We start from the raw sequence: 15,604 nt of genomic DNA on the forward strand, positions 1-15,604 counted from the left end.
AGCCTCTGATGCTAGCGCTGCATGTTTTTAGGTTGTACATATGTAAATTTACATTGTATAAGCTTATATAAATAAATAAAAATAAAAAATAAAAAATTTGTTATTGTTGTTCTATAATTATTGTTGTTCCAAAAACTGGAGTTTCGCTAAATACTTTTTTGCAAAATAACATGAAATATACATTTAAGAAGTGCGCGGTGAGTTTTTAAATAAAACTAAAGTGATTTTTTTTTAAATGAAGTGTGGAGTCGCCTATCGTTGCAATATATGTATGTTTACATATGTATGTATGTGCGCATTAATACTTGTCATTGAAAACACAAGTATTTCGGATCACAGCTTAATTTATTTATTTTCTAATAATGTATTTTTTCATAATAAACTAGTTAAAATGAATGGTATTCATTTAAGCCCTTAAATTTACGTAACGCATAAAATTATATTTCTACATGAAAGCACTTGATAAAATGTTTGTGTAATTTAATTGATTAGATGGGTTGCTATCAAATATTAAGAACAAAATGCCGAAAGTTAAGTCTGAAAGCGTGACCGGCAAAATTTATACCTAGAGTTTTGCTATGAAACAAATTTAAATGCTGGTAAACAGGCATTTCCTTCGTAATTTATTGTACGCGTTCTGCAATTTATTAATTTTGTTAGAAATTTAGGGTGCGTGCTTTGTTTATACAAAACTAGCTTTAACCCGCGGCCCCGCTCGCGTAGGAGTAGTTTTGAGGGATTTAGGATATGTATACAATATAAAAGAATTACAAACAATAATTTCATAGAACATAATTTTTTATTAATAACCATAATATTACAATACCCGGCATCCGATGCTCTGCCTCGTTGAATAAAATCAAAACTACCAATCAGAAAAATATCAAACAAAATTATTTTTATTAATTTTCTATCTCAAACCGTTTTTGAACTTTGCATTTGGGTCATAGTTGAACAGCTTATGCAGATTATGAAGTCTAGAGCGATTATTCGTGACGAATGAGAGTTGTGGCGCGGCCTGGGGGCTGTGGGAAGGGAGTTCCATCATAAAAACATGCCTATAACCTTCATTGGGTGAAAATATGAATGTATAAAAATTTTTACGTCCAAAGTACAGACTTTCACCTTTATAGTATAGATGAGTTCCACGTATGAACAATTTGAAGCAGTCTGAACGTCCAAAAATGTCACGTGCAACTGTAGCAAAATATTTCAGGAAGTCGAAGACGTTCATAAAAAAATGCGTGCCTCGGTATACCGAAGTTAAAAACGTTGAGGGCTTCCTCGGACAAGACTCCAAAAAAATACCTTTCAAAAGCAATATTGGAAGATCATTGATTTCTTTGTTAAGGAGCAGTGGTGGTAATGTATCCAAACTCAACCGCAGAAGACCTCAAATTCCGGAGCACATTGAAAAAATAGCAAAAATAGCGACTCCCTATATCACACATTGGGCTAAAGCAAACTCAAAATGGAATTGGGCAAACGTAATACATATTCACGGATGCATTTCCCATTTTGGAAAATAGTTCCATATATTCTTGTGTAGTGCTAGTAATTCACATTTTCAACGCACTGTTAAACATACAGTTAAGGTTTATGTTGTTGTTGTAGCAGCATAAACATTCCCCGGGAATATACGAGGAATGCTACTGAAGTGACAGTCCTTGGCCGGATATAAATCTGGGTCGTTCCGGTTACGTAGAACCGACTGTCGTGGGAACGAGTTAAGGTTCATGCTTGGGGCTGCTTCTCTGAAAATGGATTTGGCCGTTTATTTGTGTGTACCGCCAATATGAATGCAGTTTTGATGAATAAAATGTACCAAGAATCATTTCTTCCGTCAGCTGCGAAGATGATTGGAAGAACTAGCCAATCTAGGGTTTTACAAGAGGACAACAATCCCAACCATCGAGGCCGAAGGTGTGTAGAGTGGAAACAGCGAAATGGGATTGGTATGTTGGCCTTCACAGTTGCCTGAAGCTAACTCTATTGAAAATGTTTCGGACGATGAAAAAGTTATCAAGGCGAATTCGAATGATTCGGACCCGATTAGCTCCACAACTTACGCAGAAATTAACACAAAGTATGACTGGAACATGCAAAGCTATTATAGCTAATGGTGGTGGCTATACATTTTAATAAATATATTTTGTAATATATAATAAATAAAAATAAGCTCATGCAATACAATTTGTTAGAATCGATGATCAAATAGTTTCTAAGATCTCCTCATTCATCGGAGATCGCGCCCGGCGTTTTTTGGAGAGGATATTTAAAAGAAAAAGTGTATTCTAATATAATAAACCAGAGACTATTCGGCAACTAAAGAAAAATATTCGAAACGAGATATGTGCCTAAGCTGCGGCGTGAATTATTATGTTTTTTTTTCTTTGTTACAGTATGGAGCATTGTGAGAAATGAGATAAAACAAAATAAGTAAAATATCTGCATACTATGTTTTTTCATATTATAAAGTATAGAATACGTTACAAAAAATTGTATCTTTACCAAATAAGGTGACTGCACATTAGGCCGGGTCGATTTATGGGGAGGCAAAAAAATCGCCCATTGCTCTGTGAAAATCATATTCTAGGGATCAAAATAAGAAACTTTGCCGAAGGAACCATACCTCTAAAACGAATTCTGATGTCCCCCAATTTGGGTCGAACGAAAAATCCCACTTTGACCCATTTAGAGTGCTCCAATCGAGTCCAAATGTATGACCGACCCCCACTAACTAGAATATGATTTTCACAGAGCAATGGGCGATTTTTTTGCCTCCCCACAAAAGACACTAAAAGTTCGACCCAAATTGGGGGACATCAGAATTCGGTTTAGAGGTATGGTTCCTTCGGAAAAGTTTCTTATTTTGATCCCTAGAATATGATTTTCACAGAGCAATGGGCGATTTTTTTGCCTCCTCACAAAAGACACTAAAAGTTCGACCCAAATTGGGGGACATCCGAGTTTGTTTTAGATGTATGGTTCCTTCGGCAAAGTTTCTTATTTTGATCCCTAGAATACGATTTGCACAGAGCAATGAGCGATTTTTAAATCTACCCGCCCTACTGTACCTCGAGCAAAATGTCATTTATCTGGTGTCATATTTCATATACATATGTATAGTGGCTTAATTTCCCTAAAATGTATCTAATATACAAAAATATAATTAAATCAAATAATGGTTCCGTAAGCAGACGAATAGCTTTAGCTGCCTCATGACACTCGTGTTACCTGGATGCAATTAGGATATAAATATAATGACTTCGACAAAAGCTCCGATATGACTTTAGTAACTAAAGTGGTATTTCTCGGTTTTTATTAGACTTTCCTTGATTAGATTTGATCCTATTTAATAACGGTGGTTAGGTAAGGTAGTTATCGGTGGGGTTTTTTCGAAACTGTTTATTGTTCCTCAAGGTAGTGTTTTAGGACCTTTGCTATTTATTTTATTTATTAATGATATCTGATCGTGTTTTTCCTTAGCTAATTTTCTTCTCTAGGGTGTTCATCGAAAAGTTTATGCAGAAATGAGAAATTCTAATGTTCATGGTCTGAGCAGAATAATTTATTTTCCTGTTGCATTATGAATTGTCTTGTTTCTTAACATCGAAAAATGACATAAAATCACTTTTTATAATCTTCAAAACCGCCTTAATATCTCTTTTCATATAATATATTAATACACATGCATACATATCTTGCTTCATTTGATGTGATTAAAGAATTAGGAATAAGAATGTCTCATCGCACTTCACTGACCCATATGCTCTTAAGATATTATAATATGCGTTGGTCCGTTCCAAATTAGATTATATATATAACTGGCGCGTACGCCCTTTTTGGGTGTTTGGCCGAGCTGCTCCTCCTATTTGTGGTGTGCGTCTTGATGTTGTTCCACAAATGGAGGGACCTACAGTTTCAAGCCGACTCCGAACGGCAGATATTTTTTTTATGAGGAGCTTTTTCATGGCAGAAATACACCATTGCCTGCCGAGGGGCGACCGCTGTTAGGAAAATGTTTTCCTTCATTTTGGTGTTTCACCGAGATTCGAACCTACGTTCTCTCTGTGAATTCCGAATGGTAGTCACGCACAAACCCATGCGGCTACGGCGGCCGGATGTTATTTTAGTTTTATAACTATTAATTTCGTTAAAATTCAACTTTAACTTGTATATATTTATTTTTTTTTACTACACTTTTTAATATTAAATATTCTTAAATACTCCCATTGTAGTTATAAATTAATTTTTTAAATAAATAAATAGGAGGTTAAATTCCCACTTGTCTAGAATTGGCTTCGACAACCACCCCTTCACATTTAAAGTAACTCATCTAACACCTTTTTCTCATTGCTTCGACCCTGTTGGAACTGTACGTTTCTTGGGTTTCCCGTTAAATGATATTGACAACGAAGATTGAGCGGTTTTTGCCCCTCTAAGCAAGAGTCTGTAAGCGATTACTACAACAACAAACCCTTGTGAAAATGCTTTTTATGCCTTTGAAGAGAGTAACATTTTTCCATGATTTTATTTTTATTTGAGAATAACGAAAATATAATCCGATTTTAAGCCACGCATGAAAATAACCCAATCTTCTATTTCGCCTTGCATAGCCTGTACCTCCACATATTTAATATTATCTGAGAAAGCAAACACTTGTGAGCACTTCAAATGGGATGAATAGTAGCATGCAAATCGGCGGGGGCTTCCTGCACGCACTTAACAAATCGAATAATATCAAATCAATTGTTGGCAAATTGCATAGCTAACACCAATCGATGTATGAATACGTCTGTAAATATTCGAATGTATGCGCGTAACTGACACTTGTCTAAAATTGAATTTGCCATCACATGTTTATTCACACACACACATGCATATATAGTACGAGTATATACAAATACTTGAGTTTCACTAACAAATCTATTTGTTGGTCTGCGCGACTCGGATAACCGGTAAGTGTTTCCCACCGACACCTTCCAAACAACAAATTTTCAATTGGCGCGGAAATCTCGTGAGGAACAACATTTATTGAATTGCAGATGCACAGATTGTCTGAATGGCATTGTCAAGCTGCGCACAGAAGCGTACATACAAATACATACGAGGGACGGCTGATACATTCGCGTTCTACGGTATTTGATGAACATTTTCTTCTTTTCCACCAACTGGCGAAAGCCATTGAAGTTGAAATTTTCTTCAATTTCTAGCATTAAGCGCCTAGGGATCGGCGCTATAGCAAAGGGTCTAAGAATCATTGTGCTATAGGTATCATATCTGGGCATTGTCTAATAGGAAGACATGCCAGTAGATTAGGGGCGCCTTCCAATGACTATTGCAGAAGCTGGTAGGATATACAGTTGCGGACAAAACTCTCCGTACGACCCCTTTTTCTTAATTTCTCCCGATCTAAAGCATTTAAAAGAAATGTAATGATGCATTTTTGTTTTAAGTCTAATTATATGACAAATGTAAAAAAAAAATTATTTTCAGTATTTATTTTAAAAGTTATTCACGAATAACCAAAAAAAGGCACTGACAAAAGTGTACATACGAACTTAGAAAATAAGAGTTATCTAGGAAAACTGATTAAATTTGTGGAAATTAATATTTTGTTGGGCCACCACCAGCATCGATGATTGCTTGCAAATATCTGGCCATTGAAGCTGCTAAGTGTTCAAGCTTCTCCACCGAGATATTCTGCCATTCCTCCAGCAACTTCTCTTTGAGGATTGGTGCACTAGTAATAGAGTGCTTCCGAATCTTTCGCTCCAAAATTTCACAAACATGCTCAAAAATGTTTAAGTCCGGGCTTTGTGGAGGTGAATATAGTTGCCGTGGAGCATAATACAGCAGCCAGTCCTTGACGATTTGCGCAGTATGCTTTGGGTCATTATCTCACTGGAAGATCCAACTCGAGCCTAGGCCTAGTTTGTCCACGGATGGCATCAGGTTTTATTTCAAAATGGTCTTGTATTGGAAGCGATCCATACTTCCTTCAATGAAAACGAGGTTTCTAACTCCTGTGGCTGCAACTGCTCCCCAAACCATGACACTGCCACCACCATGCTTTACAGTCGGAATTAGATTCCTAGGATCCATGGCAGTGTTTGGTTTTCTCCAAACTTTGGCTTTGCCGTCGTATCCAAATATGTTGTATTTGGACTCGTCAGTGAATAAAACTAGTTTCCAAACTTCTATTCCCTTATTAAGGTGCTTTTTTGCAAACTCCAGACGGAGCTTTCGGTATTTCTCGCTTATAAGGGGCTTCTTGCGAGGAGTTTTGCAGTTGTAACCTTCATTATTAAGGGCCCTGCTTATTGTACGTGGGTAGACAATACTTTGATACCTCTCGGCTAACTCCTGTGCCAAATCAGTAGCATGTATTTTCGGATTCTGATTCATTGCTTTGCGAATAAAGGATACACCTCTCCGGTTGAGCTTGCTGGGCCGGCCATTACGCGGCCTACTTTTCATAGAATTGGATGTTTCAAAGTTTTTACAAATAGTTTGTACCGTGGACTTGCTTAAATGTAATAAATCAGCTATTTCACCAAAGGATTTTTTATTACTTCTCTACTCAACAACTAATTTTCACAAATCAGTAGAGATTTCTTTGCGGAGCGACTTTATTCCGGTCGTACACTTTTTCAAAAGACAGAATGCCATAAATTTTAAGAAGAATGCAAAGTAGAACCACAAAATAAAACAAACGGTACTTTACAGTTAAGTTTTCGCAGAAAGGAAAAGCAAAATAAGTGTCTTAATATAACGTATGTACACTTTTGTTAGTGCATTTTTTTGGGTTTTCGTGAATAACTTTTAAAGTAAATACTCAAAATATTTTTTTTTTTTTTACATTTGTTATATTGTATAATTAGACTTAAAACAAAACTGCATCATTACATTTCTTTTAAATGCTTTAGATCGGGAGAAATTAAGAAAAAAGGGGTCGTACGGAGAGTTTTGTCCGCAACTGTATGTAGAAGAGTCGAACACCTTCTATGCGGTTGCATGGCTCTGTGTAGAAAACGGTTGAGACTGCTCGGTCTCGCTTTTCTGGACAACAATGAGGATGTTGCGAATCTCAAACTAGCTAGTATAGCCAACTTTCCAAAGGCCACACAGCAGTTTAAAGAGGACCAAGTAGAGTAAGCATATGATAGCTGGTATCACACGGGGCCTCTAATTGCTCTAGGTGCATCGAAGGGCAGCCACTTCACCTCACCTAATCTAAAGAATGGTTACATTATTCAAAACAACAGCTGGACATGTAAAGGGGTTTTCAATTGGCCCGGATCGATTTTGGCGCCCTGTGGCAGCCATTTTGTTTTGGAGACATCTGTCAAATCTTTTGTTTATTATTCAGTTGTTTATGGCAAATCCTCATGGCAAGTTACACGATTGAACAGCACGTTCAAATGATAAAACTTTATTATCGAAATGAGTGTTCATTAACGCAAACGTTGCGCGCATTGCGCCCATTTTTCGGTAGACATTTTCCAAGTCGACTCTTCAACGTTTGGTGGGCAAATTTGAGATGACCAGGTCAGTAAACAATCAGCCAGCACCCGTACGTTCAAGGAACGCAAGATCAACCGAGAACATTGCCGCGGACCGTGAAAGTGTACAGTAGAACCCGAGGCAGTCTATTCCTCGCCGTGCACAAGAACTTGGCCTTTCGCAAACTTCAACTTGGCGAATTTTGCGTCGGAACTTGGTCCTACACCCGTACAAGATCCAACTGATCCAGGAGCTCAAAGGTGATGACCATAGACAACGCCGTTTGTTCGCTGACTGGGCCTCGAATTGTTTGGAAGAGAACCCCAGTTTTGGGCGAAAAATCATCTTTAGTGACGAGGCGCATTTTTAGATGAATGGCTGTGTTAACAAACAAAATTGCCGTATATGGAATGACACCAATCCACACGAGGTTCACCAGGTGATAATGCATCCTCAAAAAGTTACCGTTTGGTGTGGATTTTGGGCCGGCGGCGTCATTGGTCCGTGCTTTTTTGAAAACGACGTTGGTGAGGTGATCACCGTCAACAGCGAGCGCTACACAACGGTGGTAACCAATTTTTTATGGCCCATATTGAACCATATGGACCTAGACGACATGTGGTTCCAGCAGGACGGCGCTACGTGCCACACAGCAAACGCCACGATTGACATTCTGCGTGAACGATTTGAGGGTAAGGTTATCTCTCGCAGGGGTGATGTGAATTGGCCACCAAGGTCATGCGATTTGACCCCGCTAGACTTTTTCCTGTGGGGTTTCTTGAAGTCTCAGGTCTATGCAAATAAACCACAATCGACTGATGCTCTAAAGGTAAACATAAGACAGGCCATCGCTCAAATTCAGCCGGATCTATGCGGAAGAGTCATTGAAAATTGGACCACTCGGATCCGTTCCACCGTAAGAAGCCGAGGCGGGCATTTGAATGATGTCATATTCCACACTTAATGGCATATATGCGCCTTTCAAATAAAAAAATAATTTTGTCAATAACTCACACACAGCTTGTTTTATTCCATTTCAACATCTACCCGCCCTTATTGAAAAACCCTTTATTTGTTTTGAGCATAATTCAATTCGCATAGTTCCCCAGCCACTTTTCTAAAATCTTTAAATGGTTTGGTAAGACCTTTGAAACCTCGGTTGCCGTACCAGGATTGTTGTGATTTGGATAAATTTGTTTTTGCTATAGGTGAGGACTTTCATAATCATTTCCTACAAATTTAACGCCACGGCTTTTTATTTACTAAGTTTTTCGGTTATGTTGCCTACTTTTAGGAGCTTCAGGTGGAAGAATTTGGATTTATATTGTCTTAAACGAGTTTTTACTTTAGTCTTGCTTATACGTAGAAGCCACTGAGAAAATTAGTTGAATGTTAATTGAATATTTCTATATATATTAGAATTTTCATTGTATTTTTTTCCAATACTCGTAGACTATTCCTGGCATGATATGACACTCATACTCCCTCAGGCACCGCTAAACTTCAAAAAACATGAAATCCGCTTGTTTACTAGTAACACATTTCAATCAACTGAAAAGTATAAAACATTTAAAACTAAGAAAAAATGTTAGGAGGGAGCAGCGAGCAAAATGGAAATAAGCATTGCAACGTCTATGGGAAGCGAATGCAAATAACCTGGTACAAAATGTAAAAAAATGTAAAGTGAAAAAAGTGTTTAACAATGCAAACTCACACCACCCTGCCACAACCATTAGGAACACAATGAGCCACTCGCAGTTGCTGCAGCACATTTCCATACCAACCAACCCAATCAACCTGTACACCCGCCGACGAGTCGACCAACCAGCCAACCAAATCCAAAGTGTAAACACGCAGCAACAAATTCCAACAACTCTATTGTGTTGGTGTTGGTATTCATCTACAGTTGCATCCCCTTCCACAGAGCACACACTAATAAACGAAACGGTGATTCTTCATAAAAATGCAACAAGAATAAAAAGAAGGCAAGAAAAAAAAACGAGTGATGTACTCGTATGTTAAAAATCGGTATTTATTTCAAACAGGGCCAACAACAACTACTACAATACACAGCAACCACAAATGATATGAAGTAAAGCAGATGAATGTTGCTTGGGAGAGATGTCGGGTGGTTAGCGGTTGGCGGTTTGTTGGATTTGTTGCTTACTACCCCTTCCATTGGGCGCCGCTTTGCATCATCGAAACAAATGCAATGCACTCGTGGTAACAGTTAGGCCCCCTTAAATACATGCAAAGTAAGCCAAAAGGAAAAAGGCTCAATTCAGCATAGCTCAGCCCAACTCGGCTCGGCTCAACGAAAATGTATATGGAGTGTAGTAACGAAAAGGAATTAAAATGTGTGCAAAAAAAAAAAAAAAGTAAAAATGGAAAAAAGAATATTTCGCTGCCAACATGCCATTGCTGTTGGGTAGTTTTGTCTCAATAATGGGCCGTGCATGAACAAAAATGAAGAAATGCTGTTTGAAATAGGAAAATTATTTAGGAGAGCACTATGATCGAGGAGAAGTATTATAATAGTGTGGAGGGTGGCATTGATTATAGACAAATTATTGCTAAGCTGAAGTAGACTTTTGCCAATAAATGTAAAACATACCTATTCAGATATTGGTTGGTCAAAGTGGTGATTCAGTGACGCTTCCGCACCATTTTTTTGCCACATCCTCGCTACCAACGATTTTAACGGTTAATTACAGTATGACTATATCCAGTATGTGCGGCTTAAGAACTTTATTAGGTTGTTAACGTCTAAGCGAGACAGTTGCTCGAGACTCTCGAACAGTAGTTTGCCAATGGTTGAAATTCTCTACTTCCATAAGGCGGGGTATTCACAGAGGAAATGGATAATCGTTTCCTTTTTTTCTGGTTGACAGTGGGTGTTGTGAGGGTTGACCGTTTTGGCTGCTTCTTTCCCGAACAGACCAAAAGCCGTGACTGCCGTAAGTCGCCAGGCGTTCCGACAAAAGTGTTGCAGAAAGGACTGCTAAGACTCGGAATTCATATTGTCCATACAAATCTTGCATTTTTGATTAAACCTTTTCAATGTGAAACAGCTATTTCTGTAGTACGAAGAAGAGTAAACACAAAAAATTTGTTACATTCTTCCGAAAATGCATTCAGGAAACTCAAAACTGAATTCAGACGAATATTTCATTTCAAGGCAAACACAGACTTGAACTCTTTTTTTCTTTATTGGTGCAATAACTGCCTAAACGAGTTTAACAAAGCGCGCCAGTCGTTTCTTTCTCATGCTAACCGGCGCCAATTGGACACACCAAGTGAAGCCAAGTCCTTCTCCACTCGATTTTACTAACGGAAAGGAAACCTACCTATTCGCCTGCCAGCACCTGCAGGTATTACATCGAATACTTTCAGAACCGGAGCGCTTTGTACCCATTCGACAGCCGACCCAGCGAGCGGAGCCGCTGGATCTTTATCCACTGCGCAATGTCTATATCCTTGTAAAGTTCATACAACTCATTTTGCCATTGCCTGCTATAATCGCCATCGCCAACGCTCAAGTGTCCAAAAATCTTCCGCAGAATCTTCCTCTCAAACACTCCAAGGACGGATGTTGTCATCGTCTAAGGTTTTCCGCCATACAATTGAACGGGCACGATGAGAGACTTAGTTTTTTTTTCGTCGAGGAGGGACTTCTCTACTTAATTGTCTCAATTGCCTGCTCGCACAATAATTTCTAGCATCAGGTTAAAGAAGTCACACGACAACGAGTCACCCTCTTTGAAACCTCGTTTGATATCAAATGGCTCGGAAAGGTATTTCCCAATTCTGACGGCGCTGCTGTGCAGACTTGGACTCATTCGCTAAAATACATAATTACATATGGATCTATTCCATTCAACATTTGCTGTTTGGAACGTAATAGCAGTGAAGATGAATAGCCTGTAAATAATACACATTTTCGTTATTTCAGCTTAAAATTCAAGTTTTTCATGAGCTAATCATTTGAAATGTTATTCATTTATCGAAATATCTTCCGGCATCCAAAGAACTTCATGCTGCTCTCAATTTACGAGGGGTGCCTTTTATATGTCGGGATTAGAGAACAAAAACAAATTTTAATCATCGAAAATCACTTTATTGTTTTCATATAATACACTATATATCTATACACTTTTGCATGCGTTTGAACCAATTGTCGAAGCACTTTTGCCACTCTGAATGAGGTACCTCCAAAACATGCATTCTGAATGCCGCAACCGCTTCTTCAGGTGTCGAAAAACGTTGACCTCCCAGTTTGTTCTTTACGTACGGGAATAAAAAGAAGTCATTCGGTGCCAAGTCAGAACTATACTGCGGATGACCCATTAATTCGATGTTTTGGGTGCTCCAAAATGCAGTTGTTTGAGCCGATGTGTGAGAGCTCGCATTGTCCTGGTGAAGAGTGATCCGTCTTTGGCGATTGGTTTTCCTAATTTCTTGGAAGACAACTGGCAAACAAATGGTTGAGTACCACTCAGAATTTACTGTTCTGCGTTGTTCTAGTGGTACGGTTGCGACATGTCCAGTTTTTCCGAAAAAACAGGCGACCATTTGCTTGGAAGTGCTTCGTGTGCGAACAACTTTTGTTGGATTTGGCTCATCTTGAAACACCCATACAGTCGACTGCTGTTTGCTTTCGGGCTCATACGCCTAAATCCATGATTCATCACCTGTCACACCAATTTTTTATGACTAGCTGGAAGACTTTGGTCGGTGTCTCGTGAATAACTTCGGTAATGTTGGCTTCGAATGCCTCAATCGAAGCGGGTTTATCCACAAAGCATTTAGACTTTACATACCCCACAAATAAAACTCCAAAGGTGTGATATCATACGATATTGTTGTTCAATCCACTGATCAGAGAGGAGAAATAAATTGCTCACCGAAACGAAGACGCGGTAAATCCATTATTTCAGGGACTGTATGGCAAGTAGCGCCGTCTCGTTGTGGAGATCATGGGCTTAAATTTCCGGCATCAAAAAGTCGTTTATCATGGCGCGATAGCGTTCGCCATTCACTACTATGATACATTGGCGTCAGCCTCGTCTTTCAATGGATGTAATGGCTGTTCTTGAATGGTTTTGGGTTACTCTTCAGCCCGAATATGGCAATTTTGATTATTGTAGCCATTAAGCCAAAAATTAGCCTCCTCGCTGAACAAAATTGTTGGCCTGAGCGCTCGATGAACACTTTTGACAGAGCGTCGATTTTCGTAATACAATTGTACGATTTGTAAACGCTGTTGAGGCGTAGGTCTTTCCATGATGAATATTAGTGAATACTGAAAAAAATTATGTATTTAGTTTGACAGTTGTCGCACGTGATCAGTCTAAAAACCCCTATTGGAAAAAGTACCTCCAATCCGATCACCCTATTGTCTGTCAATGGTTGGCCGCTATTAGAAAAAATCTTTTCTACCATTTGGTGCTTCATGCTCACAACTGGTCCCAACCCAGGACCCACCGAATAGTAGTCACGCGCACTCACAGTCGACTAAGGTGCTCATGGCATTTAGGGGATTAAATTATATTACCATTCGTAAATTATACCTCTAGTCTCATCCCACATAAGTAAATCACAGTAACATTCCTGTAGATTTACAATAGTTATGTAGCTGCTCTTACGGAACAGATGTAACTACAAACAATTTATGGATTTCCTAATAAATGATTTTTATGGTTCAACTTCCCGAGCGTGCCATGTGACATACTTCATTAAGAATAATAAAAGATTTGTAAAAAAAATGTCTTAAGAACAAATGTCTCTGTTCATGAATTGTCGATAACATTTACATCAAGATTTATTGTAACTTTTTTCTTCCTTGTTAACTCCTCTCGGGAGCATAGGGCCTCGACAAGACTCAGTATTGCGTTGGTTTCGTTAATCTATTTTGATTTCTGACAGGGTAGGTGATTAGCCTGCCGCTACCAGTCCTAAGTTGTGGGAATGCCCACCTGTCGTTGCTTAGGAACAACGCCTTCTTACTGTTTCGAGCGCCCTCTGTGCTTCACATTTTTCTGCCAGGAGGATCGCGCAGATAAGTGAGGACTTCTTTAAATTTGGTGTGTCTATGCTATTAACGCGGTTGCCCGGTTCCTCTTGCTGACGCCACTGATGCAACCACAATGCAAATAACGCTAGACTACTGAGGCCGCTGTTATTGTAAAATTGATGGGTAAAATTGATGATCGTACCCGATTACAAATTCAAATAGATCTATAGAATCTACAATCTGATTGGTTTTATCTAGGCTTTGGAAGCGGAAGATTAGAAACTTTGCTCCGAAGCCCTGCTTTTACCTCATCCTCAGATAGTAGGTCTATTCATGTAAAAATTATCCAGTAACTTAATTTCGCAAATTATCCAGTAACTTATGGACGCAAAACCAGTAACAATTTGCAAGTTTGCAACAGCTGGTTAAATTGTTGGCGGGAAAAATCACAAAAATTAAAAAAGTTTTCATAAGCTACCTCGTAGTAAATAAAAAAAAAAATAAAGCAAATAAATGAAGAACATTCCGTTAGAAATTGCAATTCGCAATTTTAATTCCTGTTTATTTTTATTCTGCAATCAGCAGTTTTTCTCATCTGCAAATTCTTACAAGTAAAAATTTATCCAGTAAAAACTTGCAACTTCCCCTCAAAATGAAATGTCATTTCGCTCTCTCACTTTCCCCTACTTTGCAGAATTTTGGGTACATGAACACCAAAAAGTGATAATTTGTAACAATTGGTACAAACTATTTGCTTCATGAACGGACCTAGCATTTGAGTCTCAGCCGCAACTTCGATAAGTAATCTGAGAAAATAACATAAACCATGGAACACTCCTGTCACGGCTTTCCCTCTCAATTTTCTGAGACTCGAATAAAGTGTGCTGTCTATGCACTCATTGCGGAGAATTGCTTTACTGTTCTCCAACTGCATGTGCATTAATAGAAGCCACTGAATGCTGCGGATGCGAATGTGGATACGAGGCATACGACAAACAATTGCTGTCAGTTTAGCAACACATTTACTCCACTCCAACCTCATTCTTCTTGGTAAGCAACAAAGGCATCTAGCATTTGTTGCTGCTGGGCATTTGTTGCAATTACATTTACACATACACATGCACACATATGTATATATATGGCATATGGATCTGTGTTTGTAAATTAAGAATTTAAAATCTGTATAATTAAGACGCGTCGCGTGGCAAATGAAATTTGTACACATCCATCCATACATACATACATTCATAGTTGTGTGTATAGAGTAAAAAGAGAAATAAGTAAAATTGCAAAAAGTGTTTAAGTGTGCTTTCTATAAATAACGGTTAAAACGAACTGCATGGCATGATCATGACACACTTGTATTGAGTCTTCTTCGCATACAAATCTTTCGTGGTTGTAGTTTATTGTTGTTGTGAAACTCATATCTTTTCATGTTGATAACAATGATGACTGCTTCCTGTTACCAACACATGCGAACTCACACTCAATGAGAGCAACTCTATGACAGTTGAGAACTTTGGTGTTTCAGTTGTTGTTATTGTTTTTGTGTTACTGATTTTACTGTTGATGCTGATGCTGATGTTGATTTTGATGTTGATGTGAATGCGTTGCCAACGATTTATGCTGAGTGACAAAATCACCGCATGCTGACAAGTCTGGTTGCGACGTCAACAGCCATAACAATAACAACAAAAGTAATATCATAGCAACAGCAGTAAACCACGTGCAAAATAGTCACAACAAATATTTTATGTTGTAGCAAACACGACAAGCAACGAGAATGGCAAAAAAATCTGCAAACTTCTTTTCACTTAAATGCTACCTTTCAAGTCATCATCAACCACTGCGTCCCAGTGAAGCAGGCAATGTGGAAATCAATGTTGACGATGTTGCAGTAATTGTTGTGATGCGTTGATTTCTTGACGGTTATCACCAGTTAGCTGTTATTGTTGTTTTTGCTGCTGTGATTCCAATTGTTGCTACTACAAAATTATGCGGTCAGCTTCAGCGTCACCATCATCGCCGCCACCAACTCACCAAGCACCCACCCCTTGGCTATTGCCATTGTTACAGCCGGAT

Source organism: Anastrepha ludens, chromosome 3 (genome assembly GCF_028408465.1).
Source record: "Anastrepha ludens isolate Willacy chromosome 3, idAnaLude1.1, whole genome shotgun sequence".
Taxonomy (NCBI): Eukaryota; Metazoa; Arthropoda; class Insecta; order Diptera; family Tephritidae; genus Anastrepha; species Anastrepha ludens.